General features: G+C 30.3%; 2 protein-coding genes across 4 annotated transcripts in view; one reads left to right on the forward strand and one right to left on the reverse strand.

Annotated features, from left to right (window-relative positions):
• LOC118192407 (uncharacterized) overlaps positions 1–21,527 on the reverse strand; it is a 122,733-nt gene that overhangs the window by 68,915 nt on the left and 32,291 nt on the right. Inside the window, exon 1 of one of the 3 annotated variants that reach the window (XR_004758751.2) lies at positions 6,899–6,984. The exons of the other annotated variants lie outside the window; for them this stretch is intronic. The gene's annotated coding sequence lies outside the window, so the exon portion shown is untranslated. Of the gene's footprint in view, positions 1–6,898; positions 6,985–21,527 lie in introns of those variants that run through there. 3 annotated transcript variants of the gene reach the window in all.
• The window catches only part of LOC118200858 (uncharacterized), a 103,826-nt gene that overhangs the window by 13,420 nt on the left and 68,879 nt on the right, over positions 1–21,527 (forward strand). The gene's annotated exons all lie outside the window — the stretch shown is intronic.

Genomic DNA, 21,527 nt, shown 5'->3' on the forward strand with positions numbered 1-21,527 from the left:
CACATTTAATATTGTTTTATACACATTTCTCTATCATCGAGGAACCCATCTGATTGAGGGATAAAATATACAAGTTTAGTAGATTACATGTCTTCTTCGGGATTCAATCCTGGGTCCTTCAATACGGCAGTCAACGTCACTAGCCACTATCACGGTTGGGTTCAGTAACACGGACACAGAATGGCTAACAACGCTTTAGATGAACTGCCGTCTATGCATTAAAAGCGCATTTAACCGGACTGGCGGAAAAAACCAGCAACATATCATTGCGCCTGGAAAACCTATTATTCCCAGGTTTTTAAATCAAATTTTTCGTAAGTTTCATTTCTTAAAGGTACTAAATATGTAATTTAGAATAAAGAGAAATGATCTTAGTAACAAAGTTATATCCTAAGCAGTTGAATTGTGAAAACTTATACCTGGAAGAGAATATTTATATTACATATTGCGCATCAAACCGAATCATAAATATTCTGAGAAGGGAAAAAATCTTAATAATCGCTTATCGTTTTGAATAATAAGTTTTTTTAAATCATTTCTTTACACTGCGTAATACTTAGTTTTGCTTAACAATAATATGCGTATTTATTTCTACCTCATGGTTTCTATCTTTATTTCTACCTCGTAATTCACACGGTTTACTGGAGAAATAGTCTTATGCAAAGTGGCTTTACACTCCTACGGTATGTATTAACTCTACTGCATTTAGTAATTTTTAAATATTTTATGTCTTTCCCAGAAAATGAGAACTTTCCTGGACAGTGTTACTACTCTTAATAACTCCTAACTCACGAATTCTCGTTATTTAGACAGCATTTGTGCAATGCGGAAACATAAAAAATAATTTCACGGCTGCTTTTCAATCTAAATTACGAACATTAGAAAATCTAATAGTTTTTGCGTAGATTACGAATGTGGGAGATTAGGGCGTTTTCAGCGCAAAAAAGAGTTGAAAATTTTCGGAACGGAATGCAGTGTCTCTACGGGCGTCTTGTTTACTCACCTGACACGACCTCCGCGAACTCGTTAATTTTTATCGGAGAAATATTTTGTCGGCTCGGCGTGACGCGGCATAATGTGTCAAGAAATGAAATGAGTCAACAGCTTCTTTCGACGTTTACCGAACGCATTACGCAATGGATGCGCAACATCTTTTGACCTTAAGCGCTGTGGGAAAAGAAAGAAGAGAATTAAATAACTGTCGTCTCCAGTCACAGTCATTTAATTATCATTATCATTCTTTGATCTTTTTGGCGGCAAATATTTTTCAAAAGTGATGGAAGATGGTGCTTTGTATTACGCATGGACAGTTAACAATTATTCACTATTGTGGCATCTGCTAAATATTATGCGTCATAAGTATGTTAAAGAAAACTAACTTGAAATTAATAGATACTACGCTTTTTACGATAGAAGAAATTCATGCTTAAACTAATAGAGTTTCTGTAAAGATTTATCTCTTTCTCGCGCGAGTGCCTTCGTAGTGTAAGTGCCTAGCACTAATAACTAACAAATGCAAATCGGAGATTCAGATCCCGAGACCACAGTTGATTTTTCCTATTTCCTACTCAAAAGTGTAATTAGTCTCTAAAGTTTTACAGGGAGGTCTAGTTTCACCTGCGGCCGAGCGGTAAAGTCGCTGAACGCTGGTATTCGCCCTGGGTTTGATTTCAGGCGGATTGGCTAGCTGCATGGGCACTTTCGTGGCTTTTCTCATGTATAACGTGGATACAAGGCCTGTTTTCCTTGGAAAGTCCTTGACGAAGGTATTCCTCCTGTTAAGGAGATAGCCCTCATATAGTTTTCCATAATGAAATAAACCAAACAGAAAGTTCTGCATTTTCAGAGAAACAAACGTCTTTTTTTTTTTTTTTTTTTTATTTAATTTCTCTTTAAACGTAATGTTTTAGTATTAAAAAATCAAAATAATTTAAGTAAACTAAACAAAAAGCTGTGTACATTTTCAGAGAAACAAACGTTTTTTCCCTCGCCCCCCCTTTATTTTTGGAGCAAACCTACTCTCTTAGTAATACAGATACAAAAATAATTTTAAAAGAAGCATTTTAAAGTGCAGTTACTCTTTGAAAAATTTAGCAAATATATTAAATTGCTTCGAAAAAGATAGAGACCCATGCAAAGTTCCTTCGAAATGCGCAAGTTTCGATAAATGAGCTGTAATTTAAAGTTGAATTTTGTCTGCTTTTCGAAAGTGTGATTAACGTCTCGCCTTCCATCTGTTGAGACAGTATACTATTATGTTCATGAACAATATGCACAGTCATTATGATTTTTTGAAAATGAGCAATGTATTCGCCGCGAATCGAACCTGGACCTTTAGAATATGCGCCGAGTGTGCTAACCGTTACTCCACGAAGGCATGCAGAAAGCAGAGAGATAATACTGGAGATTAGGGGACCCAGTCGCCAAATCCTAGTGGTGAAGAATCATCGTCCACCACCTTTTAGTTCGGGCGCCACTGTAGAATTATTAGGATTTTTTTCACTCGGAAACTTTGACTTGGAGACTTGGAAAATGAGTAATGCCCTTTCCGGGACTCGAGCCTAGACCTCTCAAATACGCGCCGAGTGTGTTAACGGTTACACCGCGAAGGCATGCAGAAAGGAGAAAGAAAATACCTTATAAATTAATTTAGGAAGCACGAAAAAAAAAGCAGATTCGCAGAATATTTATTTTTTGCTGTCATATAAATACTTTATAAGTAATCAAGAAAATTTTATTCAAATAATGTAATGTCCAGAAATTTTTAAATTCTTTGATTATTCGATGTAACTGATTATATACATCCTTTAACTGAAGATACAAGCAATATTTCGAATTCAGACAGAAGTATGCAAATTCTGATTCATATATGCATTTTTTTAATATTATTAAGAAATTATACTATCAAATAATTTGAACTTGATGAGCAAACTGTTGTGCTAGATTATATTACAAAACTGGAAATGTACTAGAAAATATTTTCTGACTTTTGAACTTTTCGTCTACGATAATGTGCAGTTAAATATAAAAATGTTGATTGAGATAAGGAAAAAAAAAAAAAAACTCATTTTATGTAACTACTATATTTTGTTACATTCAACAACAAAAGCGCAAAAAGAACATCAAAAATTGAACACCGAATCTCTCAGTCTGCGAATTTCCAGCAGGGAGCCATTTTCGATTTGAGCTTCGTAGAGCGGATACAGTTATAGTTGTAAGCCGAGTTAAATCGCCACTCTTGAAAGCAGTAAAACTTTTGATTTATAACTCAGTCTTGCCAGAAATACCTTTTTGAAACCCCAGATGCCATTTTTTTTTTAAGACTCTAAAGAAAATTACTTTTCGCCATTTTATTCTTGGATTCTTATAACATAAAGAATTTATTTTCTGCGCAACTATGAACGTTATAAAATCCCCAAAGAGCGAATTATGTTGCTATATTAATAATAATAGATAGCTTGCTGCTACACAAAATTCATGAATACAAAAGAAAGTTTACGTAAAAAAATACATTGTGTAAAATTAAATAAATAAAGCCAATCCATCACTTTTAGTGTACTACAAGAAAATGTTCATAATGACAAGCTTGAGCTTGCGTAACAAAATAACCTGAGGTGGCAATTTCTTGTTAAATAAAATTTATACATTATCTTTTAACATTTTTTAAGTAGACCATAAATATTCAAATTTTAATATTTTTCCTCAATGTCAAGCTGTCCATTACTCGCAGTTTGCTGGATTTAAACAAACAAAATTTTAGAACTTGGATCTTTTTGCTTGTACTCAAGATGTTATTTATTCATATTTTATGAAATCCCAGGCAAGAAGAATAACCAGTTTCAATAATAAGATTTCGGTGAAGTTGATCTGTTGATTGCATTCTCGTCAACACAGGACGAAAGGTCATTCAATCATCTACTTTGAAAGCCATTTTGGAAGTGTCTTCCTAAGGGTGAAAAACTTGAATGCTTATAGCAATAATTATGCATGTCCGTTTTTCAATAGATTTATTCTTTTTCGAGACGGTTTACAAATTTTAAAAATAACTCATTGTTTTGGAGAGATAGTAACTGTAATATAGAAAAAGCTTTTTCATAACTGAAACGCAGATTGGTAGATTTTCGTAATTGAAAAGTAGATTGCCAGTTTTTCATAGTTGAAAAGCATGTTTCTTGAGGATATTAATTATAGTTTATTCAAATAGTAATCAATAACTGAGTTAAAAATATTTTTCATCGACTGTAAAAGGGCGTAGTAGGTTGTTAAAAACATGTTTTTAAACAATGGGAGAAAAGTTTTGATAGGAAGATACCGATGCTGATGACGTTTCTAAAATGTGAGTTTATATGTGTTATCAAATCTCCTTCTTTTGTGGTACTGGTAACGTGCCGTAACCTGCACTGTTATTACACCGATTACCTGCCTTAATATCCTATTTACATGAAGTTTTTATCTCAGTTCCCTACTGATAAAAAATCACCAAAGTTCTAATAAGGATATTTTTATAGTTATTTTCTCTCCCCCCCCTTCTGCATGCCTTCGTGATGTAACGGTTAGCATACTCGGCGCGTATTCGAGAGGTCCAGCTTCGAATCCTGGTGAGGGCGCTTCTCATTTGTCACATCTCCTGCTTTAAAGTAACTAAAAGACTCTACAGTAGCGCCCGAACTAAAAGGTGGTGGATGATGATTTTTCACCACCAGGATTTGGCAATTCGGTCCCCTAATCCCCAGTTGCTCTTTAAAAGAGCATCCTTTCTGCATGCTTTCGTGGTGTAATGGTCAGCACACTCGGCACGTATTCTTGAGGTCCAGGTTTGAGTCCCGGCATAATCCTTCGAATATATTTCTCTGTGTGTAAACAAAGCATCACGATGTCAAATCACACAAATTTACAAGCTACCTGTATTCTTTTTCTCAAAATCTTTAATAAAAATAGAAGCTAGATTCAGCATTCTTATGGTCGCGCGTTAAAGCATCGCTATCGTTTTAACTTTCTTTTGTAATTCATCAAGTCTGAATATTCTTTTATGTCCGTATCTTCAAAGTAAACTAAATTCTGATTCTCCAGCCTCTTAGCTAACACAATCTTCCTTTTAATATTAGCCTGTAACGAACGACTATTATATTTTATGGAATAGGAAACACAAAAAATAGCTATGCCCTTCTCGGTATTCCAACTACGGAGCTTTTTTCTGCTATCTAACGACTGATGTCAGGAGACACAGGAGAATGCGATCATTCCTGACAATCTTTCTCTCTTAAAAGAGTGGGGGGAAGGCAGAATCCCTGTCAATTAAATCTAGGTGATGGTCTGTTATCAGCTCCCTCAGTTTAGTTCGGTGACATTGTAAAGACTATTAATTTTTTTTTGAGCGGGAAACACGAAACATCAGTTTGTGCATTCGAACAAAATTCAAAGTACACAACTGTACTTCTTTCATGCTAACCACTTACTCCACTTGTAACACTTGTTATGTACTTCGGAGCATGCTTACCACTTACTCCAGACAGTAAGCAGTGAAAATGTGTTAACTCCTTATAAGCCTGTATTCTTCTTTCAGAAATATCGCTATACAATGTTAGGGTAATTTAAAATGGTTTAAATATTTTAATTTATGCTATTTCTTATCTAAATTTATTTAAATTAAAAGAGCGTATAGAATAGTTTCTGTAAATATCTGAATTCTTTTAGAGTTTGCATCTCATATTCACGATCATATTATTAAGTCAGAAAGTTTGTCTTTCCATATTTTATTCAAACAAATTCATTTATATTTCCCATGGAATTAGGACTTAACATATTAAAGCCATTCCTGGGTAATTTACAGTTTCTGTATTAGGGTTTCCTATATAAATCAACAAGTGTTAATCAAACATTTTCCCGTTCCAATTTTGTACCAATCCTCTTTTTTAATTTTCTTTTTTCTTATTGAACATAAAGGATTTTTATTAAACATAAATGATTCTCCAGTTTTCTCATTTCCTATAGTGTTTCATGATAAGTAAATAAAATTATTGCTTAATTATTACCATTTCTAATGATTTTCTTAAAATTCAGCCAGAGTTTGCATTTTTTCTTAATCTTTCTTTCTTGTGGAACTAGTCTTTCATTATTTTTTATTTTAAACATATGGCAGATGTTCATCATAATATTAATAGCACTTCGATTAAAAAAACTTAAGTATCATTAACGGTAGTAAAAATATATTTCTAATAAATGAACAAATCCACAGTTACAGAACACTATATTCCACCAATAGACGTTTTAGTTAAGATATATTCCACCAATAGACGTTACTCACTTTCACACTCTAAAGTTTAATGTACCTATTCAAAGGTTAGGAACCAGGACCTTCTCCAAACCTGAAAGTAGTTAGAATGCAAACCGAATCTTTTCCTAGCTAGCAAATGCACGTTAGTTCTGGAAAACATAAATAGCGCATTATAAATCAGCTGTGAATACGTGCAGAAACTAAATAGCATGTTTTATACCTAGGAACGCATTGTAAAATTAACAGAAGCTTATCTTTAAATTTAAAGAACAACAAAATATGTCGCATAGAATAGATTATGCTTCGAGTGTTTGATTCTTGATCAAAAGAACGAAATACCTCAACTACAACATGTTAGAAATACCTCAACTACAACATAGTATAGAAAATTACAAAAGGTTTGGATCCAGTTTCCCAAAGTTGCTATTGGATATAGTATTGAACTACACGAAAAAGATACCTTCAATTTCCGTACTTCTGTAAACATAAAATCTCATCTTAAAAACCTTGTTTTCGTAAAAGATATTATTTTTTATCCAATTTTTAACTTTATAAACGTTTCAGATATTAAATTTCTAGAGAAAACGAAACTCATCTTTTTTCAGAACGATAAAAATGTCTTACCTTTCGATGCATTTCTTCTATCACAGAAGCCAGCATCTCAACTGTATATCAAAAGAAAGGTATTCTGGACCAAACACCGTGTCCTCATTTTTCTCTGTGACCTACTTTCGTTAATCGAAAACTTATTTCTTTTCCCTTTGTCGTAGCTTTCCTTCAACTAGGAAACAGTTAAAGGTTACACAAAACAGGATGAAAATGCTCGATAGCCATTTAATCCATTTCCTATCAAATTTTTTATTCTTTGACTATATGTTTTTTTCTATGAAATTACTCTCTTACTTTTATTTCAGGTTGCATATATATATATATAACTTTAAAAAAATGTTAAACCTTAACAGATAAAAGGGTAAATATATGTAAATGTATGTTGTTATGTAAATGTATGAGTAAAATCGTAAAAAAATTAATATTTTCAATATTAGTATTACAATATCTATCGTAGAGGAAATTTGGAACATAATTTATCCATGGATATTTCGTTTCAAATACAATAATACTAAATAATAATAAAATATTATGAGTAAGAGCTTGGTGAAATTGTACAGTTAAGATTTTAAGAATTTAGACAAATACTATTTATTTTCAATTTTTGATCATATTTTTTATTTTTATGGAGACAGCCTTTTGTTGCTCGCGACAGAGGAAAAAAATTTGAAAATTAAATGTGTGTGTGCTTAATTATAAAAAATGTTGTGACAAATTGTTTTTTGTAGAAATGTTATTAACAAATATAAGATTTCCTAGCTTATTCCAATACTTTAATCATGCATTTTAAATGTGACTGATATGCATCCCTTTGTGGCAAGAAACTGAAGTATTCTGCCAGTAAAACAGAAACGTTCAGAAACTGATAGCAAAAATATTCTCTCAAAGCAATATTTTGCCCTTTGAAAAACATACAAAATGCCTAGGAGTTTTATAAAAATTAGCGTGAAATTAAATTTGAATTTTGTCAAATTAATAAGACAACTTTCTTATTTCATTAACATGAAATCACTCAGCGAATCTTGTTTTGTTGTCCTAACCGCTGTGGGCATTACGGTATCAAAAATATTTTAACAGTGTCTTTAAAAATGTTAACTTTTTTCTACGTAATAAAACAACTTTCTTATTTCATTAAAGTGAGGTCACTGAATGACTTTCGATTTGTTGTTTTAGCCGCTTTGTTGTGTATCACAATTGACATTACAGCATCAAAAATATTTCTAGAAATATATTTAAACAGTATCTCTGAAAGTGTTTACTTTCTAAAATTAAAAAAAAAAGGTTGAGAAATTTTTTATTTTTAAACGATTTAAAGCAAAGAATAAAATGTAAGTCTTCTGAATTCATAAACTAGCACTTCATTTCAATTTACAGCAATACATTTTCAAATACTCTGTATATTCTTATCACTTAGCCAACATCTTTCTATCCAAAAGCTTAGCAGGTGAGAAAATAAAAATAAATATTTTTATTATACCATATATTCAAAAACATATGAGCAGGAAAAGGCCTAACGAAGGATATATCAAAGCAGGAAACAAGAGCTTGACAGCTTTGTTGTTATTGTCCTTTCACTGAACCATGCATATCATCATTCTGATTTAGTGTTGGGGATCATATAGAGGCGCTTCCAACAAAGGGATAGTCTTCTCTTTATAATAATACAAAACACAGGGCGGCCAAATCGATTTACATTTAGATTAAATTTCATATGGTATGCATAAAATCACATGGAACTCTATTATTACCATTAAAGATCACTAAAGATTAAAAATAATCTTTTCAACCGAAAATATTCTCCTGAATTTTCTTCAAGATATAATATTTAAGTATTAGCTATCTTAGAAAGATTAGCTAATGGATTAACTAACTTTAGAAAACAATTTTTGCTTTATAATTAGTGAAAAATTGTCGCGCAGACTGGTTAAAAATGGAGTAATTCAAGGTTGTATACCTCTCACAGAAACCCATGAATGTCACTGAAAAACTCTAAAACACCCCTCTGAGTTTTTCGTCTAGCATTTTAAATGTGAAAAGAATAAAAATATACATATTTTAAATCCGTGTTTTGAATATTTTTATTTTTGTTATAATCTTTAATTTAATAATATTTAATAAAGGCATAACATTTATTTTTAAATTCTAGAAATACTATTTTCTCTGCATGTGTTCTCCCATTATATGCTTTTGTAAACATACATTTTCTTGCGTGTGAAATCGAAGCATATGAAACTATTTTAACTTTAAAATTCAGAAAAATTCAATTTAGATTGATAATTGGGGTTACAGAGGTTATTTGCAAATTTTTTAGATGACCTTAGTTGTATTTACAGAAATATTTTACCTAAACATTTCTGTGTTTTAAATGTTCTCTTGATGACCTTATTCTTCATTTTTTCATTTCAAATTTTTGTAATTTTTAAGACAATAAAGTCTTAAAAGTTCTAAAGCGCAAAAATCCATGGCTGATACATCAGGTTATTTAATAGGGATATGAGTGAAGAATAGGGGGCTTGATATCCGTTTCTTTTTCCATTTTTTTCAAGAAATTATCAGTGGATTTTAAGTGTTGTTGCTTGTTTTCTCTTGATGGAGTTTTACTGATGATCGCATTGTAGGTAAAGAGAAATTATTTCATATTCGAAAATTGGATACAAAATATGTTCATGATAATATGAGGAATTGATCTTAACATTTTCTCCATTCTTTTTATTTTTAATTTGCCGTAATATGAAAAACCAGCAACAATCATAAATTTCTTTGAAAAACTATATTTAGATTCTTTAAACCATGCTTTAAGATTTTTTCGTCTCCTTTGATGATAATAAATATATCTCTTTTTATTGCAATCGTTTTGAGAAAAATTTTCCAGTTTTTCCCGATAAATGTTTGTCATAAAGAATTCTGCAGCACGTGTTGCGTTAAGCGATATGTCGTGAAGTAAGACTACGCATATTATCTTTTTTCGCCTTTTTAAGATTCAAAGCAGAATTAATTACTTTGTTTACAGTTGATACTGAGCGCTTAAATAATTTTGCAACTGTCCTTTTAGTTGGCGGATTTTCGTTTAACATTAAAGATCTTACCTTTGCAGCATTCAGTTTTTTCCTTGAATATGCATTTGGAACAATTTTTTTCCCTTGAACCAAACTTTGACTTTTTTCTTCTTTCTTGTTGGCAATATTACGTATCGTAGCTTGAACAAAACCATGACTTGATATAAAAAAAGCATGACTTACCCAGCGTTTTTTAATAATTAAATACAAATAATTTTCTTCGTAAAGAGGACAAACATAGCCTTCCGTTCATTGTTTTTTTAAAAGCGCCATTTTGCATGAAAACAAAATTGTCAAGAAGCAGACGATAATTTATATTTTCAAAAATAAAGCAGACGATTTTCTTATACTAAGGAAAATAGTCTAAAAAAATGTGCGAACAGTCTTTGAAAAACTATATGCTTTTCAAAGGAACTGATAGAAATTAATTTCCTAGAGGAAAAACGATTAGCATTTACAGAATAATTTTACTCGTGTCATTTTCCGAAATGCGTAAAAGGCTTTGTTTAAAGTCATCGCTACTCCAAGGCTGAACTTTGATCAGCTTTTAAAATACAATTGTATAAAAGGATAAATTATTTCCTATTACACAAAGTGTTTCCTCTAAGACTGTTAATTAAGTTTTCTGCAACTGCTTAATATATATATTTGTTTGTAGTCTTCTGTACTTTTGATTGCGTATTACATTATCTCAAAAATATTTTGAATACTGGCGTAAAGACACTTGTCAGACCATAAGAATCACAAACAAATTTTGCTCGAAATAAATGGCTCAGTACTAAGCTGCACGTGAACTACTGGAGACTCTAAAATAAAACATAAATGCAAAACAGAACCTGTTGTATCTCTTTATTCAGTAATTTGTAAAACATAACGAGGCATAATTAAATAATTCATTCTGGTTAGATGTCTTGAAGGCTGGAACATTATCCTTGGCATTTAAACGACCACCGGAGTATCGTCATAACTAAAATTTATTAAACTTTCCCTGTCGGTTTCGTGAAGGCTGTGTCGTGATAGCGTGTAAAAAATTAAAATAGTTACGTTCAGTAATTGGTCGTAAATGTTCTTCCTGACTGCGATGTGAAATTAGTCTTCAAACAAGATTATTTACCCTCGAATTGCCTGCGGAGGAAAAGAGTTCATTCAACCATGATCACCTGCTTCCTTTTTACTCACATTTGCCTTTCACTTTCGTGGCGGATTCGTTCATGTATATTTTATTGTTTGCATATTTGATAGTAGTGTTCGCATGAATAAGTTGAAAATGTTTTCGTGAGGAGATTAACTCAGTGTCAGATGTGTTTCATTAAAGAACAGAATGCCGTGCCTGAGAGGAACGATTACCACGAAAGTAGCATTTTTCGATAAAATTGTTTACGGTAGAGAACATCTTGGCATAGACTTTTCAAAAAATTGTGTTTCAAATTCCAACTAATTTGTAGGTTTAGAATTACAGTAGCAGAATTTTAGTGCAAGAATGCTATTATGTGGGACGCATTTTAACTTACAGTAATATGGTTGTTATAATTAGCTGATGGTGGACATGCGTGTATTTATGTTTCTGTTATATTAGTATGAAGAATTATCTCATTCCCCTTCGCGTGCTGTGATGATGTACATTGTTACCATGTTCAGCTCGCAACTGAAAGACCACATAGTTTGAAAGGTCGATAATCCGACACTACCTGGATTTGGTTGATTGGATCACGTGCCTTTTCCCGGTCGCCCTTAACTTGGGGGATAATGTAGGGAATTATCGCATTATACTCATGATTTAAGAGGTTGGCAAGTCTGGCTTGTATTTGGAAGATCTCTGGCTTACATGCGCATGATATAAGATTGCTAATCTTTACGTTTTTGAAATTAATATAAGGCGTTGTAGTTTTTAAATCGAATGAAATTCATATGCGTCATTGGTTTAAAATTAAGAAAATGTATTAAGACGAATTATTCCTTATCCTTTAAGTGTACGTTAAAAGATTAAAAACATACGTATTTAGTTTTTCATTATGGAAAATCTTCAATATACACATCTCAAATATCCGAGTCCTTTTTAATTTTTGATAAGCATCTTAAAATATGAAGGACGTTTTATATTGAGACCACAGGATATTCTGCTTACTTTCTTAAAATAAAAACTTAAAAGAACATTTTTATTTAAAATTCTTTCAATAACATTTGTTAGGGGTTTATTACACTTATATGAACAAATATATACATTCACAATGCTAATTAATATTCTTTAGTAAATATGAACAAATATATACATTCATAATGCTAATTAATATTTTTAGTAAAAATTGAAAGCCTTCCCAGGCGATATAAACCTTCTAGATCATCATTATATTGCACTAGAATTGCTATTATCCGTCACTGTAGGCATAATAGATGTGATGGATAGAGAAGAGACAAATACAGGCAGAACAGAATTGATTTACTAACAAAATACAAAAGGGCTGTTTGCTTAAGGATGTGGAAAATTTTTTAAGCAAACATTCACAAAAACCGTGAAAAACACTCACGCAGCTAGCTTGTACAGCAGGGGCTGAACACGGGTCGAACTACTAGTATTCAACGGAATTAAACCCTCTACCACTGGTGGAACCGCGGTTGAGAGAGAAAATCCAATTTTAGCATTGTACTTTCATAATACTGATAAAAAATCAAGAAAAGAATTGAAATCTAGTCACATTATAGCTTCTTATCTTGATTACTATCATATGTAAGAAAAGTATAATATTTAAAATAAATTTCAAATGACCTCTATCTGCGGTATAATAAATATCAGATATTATTAACGTGGCTCACTCGTACGGCTGTAGTTCAATTTTGTTTCTTTATGTCATACACGAAAAGAATTTATTGTAAAAATTTGACATGCTTCCTTCAATAGGTGTTATTTTGATAATTTTCTTGAATACTAAGCTCATTTCCAACACAAACATGCCGCCGTGCAGATATATTTGAATACTTGCATTTCTGTTCTAAAACTAACACAACGACGAGGGGTAAAAAGCGGACATGCAAGGTATGTAGAATTTCCTTGGGATATAATGAAAACACAAGTATAAATCACGCTCTTAAATTATTCTCCATACATCGTCTCTGCCACTGCAGTCTGACCTTTACTAAAACCATCGTAACTCGAAGTAGTTTATCTTCCAGAAATTGAGTATCGTCAAATAAATTCAAGGTTTTAGCTTATCGTAGCCATGATGCTTAAATATAAAATTCAAAAAAATTTCCAATGCATAAATGTTACAATACAAATTCAATGCTGTTTAACTTCAGAGCCAATACATACGCCAATAACATAAAGACAATAGATACTTGCTACTAAAAATAAAATGCGGAACTTATTTTGCAAGTATAATGTAAGAGATCGATAAAAGTTCTAAGACAGAATCCAGTGGTTTCAAACAGATATATTTCTTAAGTCTCTACTATTTGTAACAAAACAATAGAAACGATGTTACTACCGTCCTCCATTCTGGAATTCCTCAGTTTGAATTCATAAAATCCAATGACATTCACCTCATTGTTTTACCCAGAATAAAAAGAACTTTGTTTAAGAAACTTAATACAATAGTATTCATAAAATTGTGATATTTTCTTACTAGTTAAATGTGAAATATCTTCCCGAATAGAGATAGAATTTACATTCAGATGGAACAATGTATAGCAGCGTGTAATAAATAAAATATTCGAGAAGGTTTTGTTTTGGAAATATAAATCATTCTCGAAAGCCCAAGATCCTGAACAGATAGGAAACATGTGAATACAATCAATATTGCATATCAATATGCAACCAATATAAAGTGATTCTTGGAACAATGAAATTAAGCGTTTTGTTTTTTGAAGGTAAACAGAAGCTACCAAAATTCCAGAATATTTTTGAGAAAACAAGAGTTAATAGCAATGATTAATTTTGCTGATTACTTTTCTCATCTTTGCTTCTGAACTATGTAATACAAAACAGTTTTTTAACATTTATAACTAAAGAGTCTTGTGCAAATGGTATTTATTTCTTTCTAAAATACTCATAATTTTCTCTGCGCTCCTTTAGTATTTCAAATAAAATTTTTATTCATTTGCTAGTCTACTAATATTATAACGAAAACAGGCCATAATAAAAGTAAGTTACACTTTAAAATTTTAAATTTCCATAACTATAACTCTATTTCTATAACTCTTCAAATAAAATTTCCGCTCATTTGCTAGAGTACTAATATTTTAAAGGAAACATTATATAATAAGAATAAGTTAAACTATAAACTCCTAGATTTACTTATTCTCTAACCTCCTATAGTACTTCAAATAAAATTTAAGTTGGACTATAAACTCCTAAATTTACTTATTCATCCTTAATGCTATGCAGGTAAAAATAAATTATGGAGGTGAGATTATTTTATAAAAATATCAAATAAAATTAATCGTAGACGTTAACCAGTTTTTGACAAGTGAAGGACCAGACAGGAAATGAAAACAAAAAGTCGCTAAAATACTAATACGCTTTTGAAAGTATAGAAATAAAACGCTGTATATCATCAAAGAATGCACATGAAAGTAATGCGCATCATACGTACAATAATAAAACCGAAAGCTCGGCGTCGGGAAACGAGTATTTTGTACCAAGGTCCACGACACATAGTACAGGGAATAAAAAAATATTAATTACATATATTAATATTTGTAAAAATTGTAAATTAGGGATGTTGTAATCACATGAATTATACTTACGTCTCTAATTTACGTCAGATAGAGACATTATGTAAAGTACATATTTCTAGGATATTTTTAAAATTATATATTAGTAGAGATATGTTTAAAATACATATTTATTGAATAACTTTAAAAAAGTATATAAATTATTAATTAATATGTACATTGCTTTGCAGTAGTTCAAGTAATTAAGCAAATAATTATGATATGATAAGTTAAACTAAAGATCTTCTGCCATATCGAGTAATGTCACTTCTTAGAAAACTCTCAGAACGTATTCAGAGAAGCAAAGCACGAAGAAAAAGGAATAACTCCTTGAAAAATTTAATTTCGTTACAGGACATTTTAAAAATAATTTTCTGTAATCAGTAATTAAAATGAAAAACTGATATTTTGCTTCTGAATATTGACTTATAGCTGGAATTATATGCATCAGAACACCAATTATTTGGATTCCAATTATGCGAAACTCCAGTTATCCGGATACTTGCTCATGTTTGGATAGCATATGAGTTTAAACTTACTATTATTTTTTTTTCATTTGATTTAAATAACACAGGAAGATAAATCAGTAGAGCATACTTTTTAAGAAATTGTTAACTTCATTTTTAAAGGAATGTGTAGCTAACGATAAAAATCGCCTTTACAGCATGATATGTACATCCATATCATTTAATTACAGTAACACAAAATGAGTCAGTGAGTGTTGCCACATACCATTTGGAAAATATGCGGACCGTACTAGCAAAACAACTTGCATCTGGAAAGACTTGTTCTTTGTTTACTCTACTTAGCCATAGCAAAGGCTTCTTTTAGATATATCTCTAAATATCGTGATGACGTTATGGCTGTGGTGACATCTATCTGCGTGTAGAGAAAACCCAAGAAAATTTATTGAGATTTTATATCTATTGTTTTTCTACCTGAGCGAAGTTTTGTCTTGCAATATCTGATGTAACTGCAATACTCACTATCAGCCTTTTTAATGACCTTCACAAACTTAAATCCTTGAATTTTCATTTTTTTTTTTTTTTTTTTTTTTTTTTTAATTCTCAAGGAAGTTTTATGTTGCTTGCGTATAAGCTGAACAGGAAGCACATCGTTATGACAACGAAATGGAAAGTTAATTTCGTTAACAGACTGAAAAAAAGGTGAAATAAAAAAAATTGTAATTATGGAGCTGAGACATCAATGCATTTAGATATACACTATTATATTTACACTAATTACAGTAAATGCAAATTTTCTTTACATAGAAAAAACAACCCGATTATCCTAATAAACCGTAGTTCTATTTAATCAAGTAAATGAACCTCTGTTGTATTTATGTTTTAATTATAATATTTCCGGATTGAGAGGCAGTTATATGGTATGGGTGGTTGTCTAAGGTGCTCATCTTAACAGGGTGCCAAATACTATACAGGTGAAGAAATTAATTTACGTGAATAATGCTTTTTTGCTGAATAAATCCGGCGTAGGGAACGAAAATTTCTTTACCTGGCTCTGTGGAATGTAAGTTATAGAAAATAACATTCTAACGCGATACTGTAATGCATGCAGGAAAATCCCATTTCAATGTAACACTGAGCCCAATGTAATACTGAATCACTAAGTGAGATATTGCAGAAAAGAAACAGGGAATTACTTGATTCCTAAAACCAACTATCTGAATACTTTGAGTCAATTTTTTTATTATTTCATTTCTGAAAGATGAATGCTTAGTTTACGATGACACCAAATAATATTATAATTTTATGTGTGAAAACAGAAAACTCCAAACGCTGAGCTGTCCAGGAGGTTCATTTTTTTATAAACTGCTTATTAAATGATGAGACAATACAGCTAGCTATTCCTCACCTTTCCGAGAGAGAGCATCTTAAACGGTTGTAGAGTCATTAGATTTTTTGTGAAGCAGAAGACGTGAATAATGTGCAATGCCCTCGCCGGGACTTGAACTTGGACCTTTCAAATACGCGCCGAGTGTGCTACCGTTACACCACGAAGGCATGAAGAAAGGAGGGAAAAATACCTTTAAAGGGCCCCCTTTTAAAGGGCGACTAGGGATGAGGGGACCTAGTCGCCAAATCCTCGTGGTGAAGAATCATCATCCACCACCTTTTAGTTCAGGCGCCACTGTAGAGCCATTAGATATTTTTGAAGCAGGAGAAGTGAAAATATGCGCAATGCTTTCTCCAAGACTTGAACCCTGGACCTCTCCAATATGCGCCGAGTGTGCTATCGCTACACCACTAAGGCATGCAGAAAGAGGGAGAAAATACCTTTTAAGGTTATTCATTATTTTAAATAATATAATTATGTAAATGTATTATAATTCGTAATTTAGCTCAATGGTTCTCAGTCCTTTCCCCATGCGTCCCCTTCACCACCGATAGAAAATCATCTCCTCCTCTTTCCCAAAACTTGAAAAATATATCTACATTTACTTTAGATTTTTTTAATGTGTATTTAAAGAAATGTAATTTAAAGAAAAAGGTACAGATATCATTCATACATACCAAAACTTGAAAATAAGTAGTGTTTGATATTCAAGAATTAAACTAAATATTTAACAGGTAAATAAAAGGCTGACCGCATGCCCACCCCTAGTTTAAAACCCCTGCTTAATAATTCGATGCCTGTTTTCTGCATCAGACTAAAATATTTGAGGACTAAAACGCAGAAATAAAATATAAGTTTTCTGCGTTTTAGTCCTCAAAAATAATTTTCATAGATAATGCAAAACTAATTTTATATAGACGAATTTCCATTAATGTGTTTTATAAAGAAAAAGGTACAGATATCATTGATACATACCAAAACTTGAAAATAAGTAGTGTTTGATATTCATAAATTAAAACTAAATATTTAACAGGTAAATAAAAGGCTGACCGTAAATAAAAACTAATTTTATATAGACGAATTTCCATTAATGTGTTTTATAAAGAAAAAGGTACAGATATCATTGATACATACCAAAACATGAAAATAAGTAGTGTTTGATATTCATAAATTAAAACTAAATATTTAACAGGTAAATAAAAGGCTGACCGTAAATAAAAACTAATTTTATATAGACGAATTTCCATTAATGTGTTTTATAAAGAAAAAGGTACAGATATCATTGATACATACCAAAACTTGAAAATAAGTAGTGTTTGATATTCATAAATTAAAACTAAATATTTAACAGGTAAATAAAAGGCTGACCGTAAATAAAAACTAATTTTATATAGACGAATTTCCATTAATGTGTTTTATAAAGAAAAAGGTACAGATATCATTGATACATACCAAAACTTGAAAATAAGTAGTGTTTGATATTCATAAATTAAAACTAAATATTTAACAGGTAAATAAAAGGCTGACCGTAAATAAAAACTAATTTTATATAGACGAATTTCCATTAATATGTTTTATAAAGAAAAAGGTTACAGATATCATTGATAGATACCAAAACTTGAAAATAAGTAGTGTTTGATATTCATAAATTAAAACTAAATATTTAACAGGTAAATAAAAGGCTGACCGCATGCCCACCCCTAGTTTAAAACCCCTGCTTAATAATTCGATGCCTGTTTTCTGCATCAGACTAAAATATTTGACGACTAAAACGCAGAAACAAAATATCAGTTTTCTGCGTTTTAGTCCTCAAAAATAATTTTCATAGATAATGCAAAACTAATTTTATATAGACGAATTTCCATTAATGTGTTTTATAAAGAAAAAGGTACAGATATCATTGATACATACCAAAACTTGAAAATAAGTAGTGTTTGATATTCATAAATTAAAACTAAATATTTAACAGGTAAATAAAAGGCTGACCGTAAATAAAAACTAATTTTATATAGACAAATTTGCATTAATGTGTTTTATAAAGAAAAAGGTACAGATATCATTGATACATACCAAAACTTGAAAATAAGTAGTGTTTGATATTCATAAATTAAAACTAAATATTTAACAGGTAAATAAAAGGCTGACCGTAAATAAAAACTAATTTTATATAGACGAATTTCCATTAATGTGTTTTATAAAGAAAAAGGTACAGATATCATTGATACATACCAAAACTTGAAAATAAGTAGTGTTTGATATTCATAAATTAAAACTAAATATTTAACAGGTAAATAAAAGGCTGACCGTAAATAAAAACAAATTTTATATAGACGAATTTCCATTAATGTGTTTTATAAAGCGAAAGGTACAGATATCATTGATACATACCAAAACTTGAAAATAAGTAGTGTTTGATATTCATAATTTAAAACTAAATATTTAACAGGTAAATAAAAGGCTGACCGTAAATAAAAACTAATTTTATATAGACGAATTTCCATTAATGTGTTTTATAAAGAAAAAGGTACAGATATCATTGATACATACCAAAACTTGAAAATAAGTAGTGTTTGATATTCATAAATTAAAACTAAATATTTAACAGGTAAATAAAAGGCTGACCGTAAATAAAAACTAATTTTATATAGACGAATTTCCATTAATATGTTTTATAAAGAAAAAGGTTACAGATATCATTGATAGATACCAAAACTTGAAAATAAGTAGTGTTTGATATTCATAAATTAAAACTAAATATTTAACAGGTAAATAAAAGGCTGACCGCATGCCCACCCCTAGTTTAAAACCCCTGCTTAATAATTCGATGCCTGTTTTCTGCATCAGACTAAAATATTTGACGACTAAAACGCAGAAACAAAATATCAGTTTTCTGCGTTTTAGTCCTCAAAAATAATTTTCATAGATAATGCAAAACTAATTTTATATAGACGAATTTCCATTAATGTGTTTTATAAAGAAAAAGGTACAGATATCATTGATACATACCAAAACTTGAAAATAAGTAGTGTTTGATATTCATAAATTAAAACTAAATATTTAACAGGTAAATAAAAGGCTGACCGTAAATAAAAACTAATTTTATATAGACAAATTTGCATTAATGTGTTTTATAAAGAAAAAGGTACAGATATCATTGATACATACCAAAACTTGAAAATAAGTAGTGTTTGATATTCATAAATTAAAACTAAATATTTAACAGGTAAATAAAAGGCTGACCGTAAATAAAAACTAATTTTATATAGACGAATTTCCATTAATGTGTTTTATAAAGAAAAAGGTACAGATATCATTGATACATACCAAAACTTGAAAATAAGTAGTGTTTGATATTCATAAATTAAAACTAAATATTTAACAGGTAAATAAAAGGCTGACCGCATGCCCACCCCTAGTTTAAAACCCCTGCTTAATAATTCGATGCCTGTTTTCTGCATCAGACTAAAATATTTGACGACTAAAACGCAGAAACAAAATATCAGTTTTCTGCGTTTTAGTCCTCAAAAATAATTTTCATAGATAATGCAAAACTAATTTTATATAGACGAATTTGCATTATGTGTTTTATAAAGAAAAAGGTACAGATATCATTGATACATACCAAAACATGAAAATAAGTAGTGTTTGATATTCATAAATTAAAACTAAATATTTAACAGGTAAATAAAAGGCTGACCGTAAATAAAAACTAATTTTATATAGACGAATTTCCATTAATGTGGTTTATAAAGAAAAAGGTACAGATATCATTGATACATACCAAAACTTGAAAATAAGTAGTGTTTGATATTCATAAATTAAAACTAAATATTTAACAGGTAAATAAAACGCTGACCGTAAATAAAAACTAATTTTATATAGACGAATTTCCATTAATGTGTTTTATAAAGAAAAAGGTACAGATATCATTGATACATACCAAAACTTGAAAATAAGTAGTGTTTGATATTCATAAATTAAAACTAAATATTTAAAAGGTAAATAAAAGTCTGACCGTAAATAAAAACTAATTTTATATAGACGAATTTCCATTAATGTGTTTTATAAAGAAAAAGGTCACAGATATCATTGATAGATACCAAAACTTGAAAATAAGTAGTGTTTGATATTCATAAATTAAAACTAAATATTTAATAGGTAAATAAAAGGCTGACCGTAAATAAAAACTAATTTTATATAGGCGAATTTCCATTAATGTGTTTTATAAAGAAAAAGGTACAGATATCATTGATACATACCAAAACTTGAAAATAAGTAGTGTTTGATATTCATAAATTAAAACTAAATATTTAACAGTTAAATAAAAGGCTGACCGTAAATAAAAACTAATTTTATATAGACGAATTTCCACTAATGTGTTTTATAAAGAAAAAGGTACAGATATCATTGATACATACCAAAACTTGAAAATAAGTAGTGTTTGATATTCATAAATTAAAACTAAATATTTAACAGGTAAATAAAAGGCTGACCGTAAATAAAAACTAATTTTATATAGACGAATTTCCATTAATGTGTTTTATAAAGAAAAAGGTACAGATATCATTGATACATACCAAAACATGAAAATAAGTAGTGTTTGATATTCATAAATTAAAACTAAATATTTAACAGGTAAATAAAAGGCTGACCGTAAATAAAAACTAATTTTATATAGACGAATTTCCATTAATGTGTTTTATAAAGAAAAAGGTACAGATATCATTGATACATACCAAAACTTGAAAATAAGTAGTGTTTGATATTCATAAATTAAAACTAAATATTTAACAGGTAAATAAAAGGCTGACCGCATGCCCACCCCTAGTTTAAAACCCCTGCTTAATAATTCGATGCCTGTTTTCTGCATCAGACTAAAATATTTGACGACTAAAACGCAGAAACAAAATATCAGTTTTCTGCGTTTTAGTCCTCAAAAATAATTTTCATAGATAATGCAAAACTAATTTTATATAGACGAATTTCCATTAATGTGTTTTATAAAGAAAAAGGTACAGATATCA

Source organism: Stegodyphus dumicola, chromosome 8 (genome assembly GCF_044657685.1).
Source record: "Stegodyphus dumicola isolate Sdum_Otavi_A_Nest chromosome 8, ASM4465768v1".
Classification (NCBI taxonomy): domain Eukaryota; kingdom Metazoa; phylum Arthropoda; class Arachnida; order Araneae; family Eresidae; genus Stegodyphus; species Stegodyphus dumicola.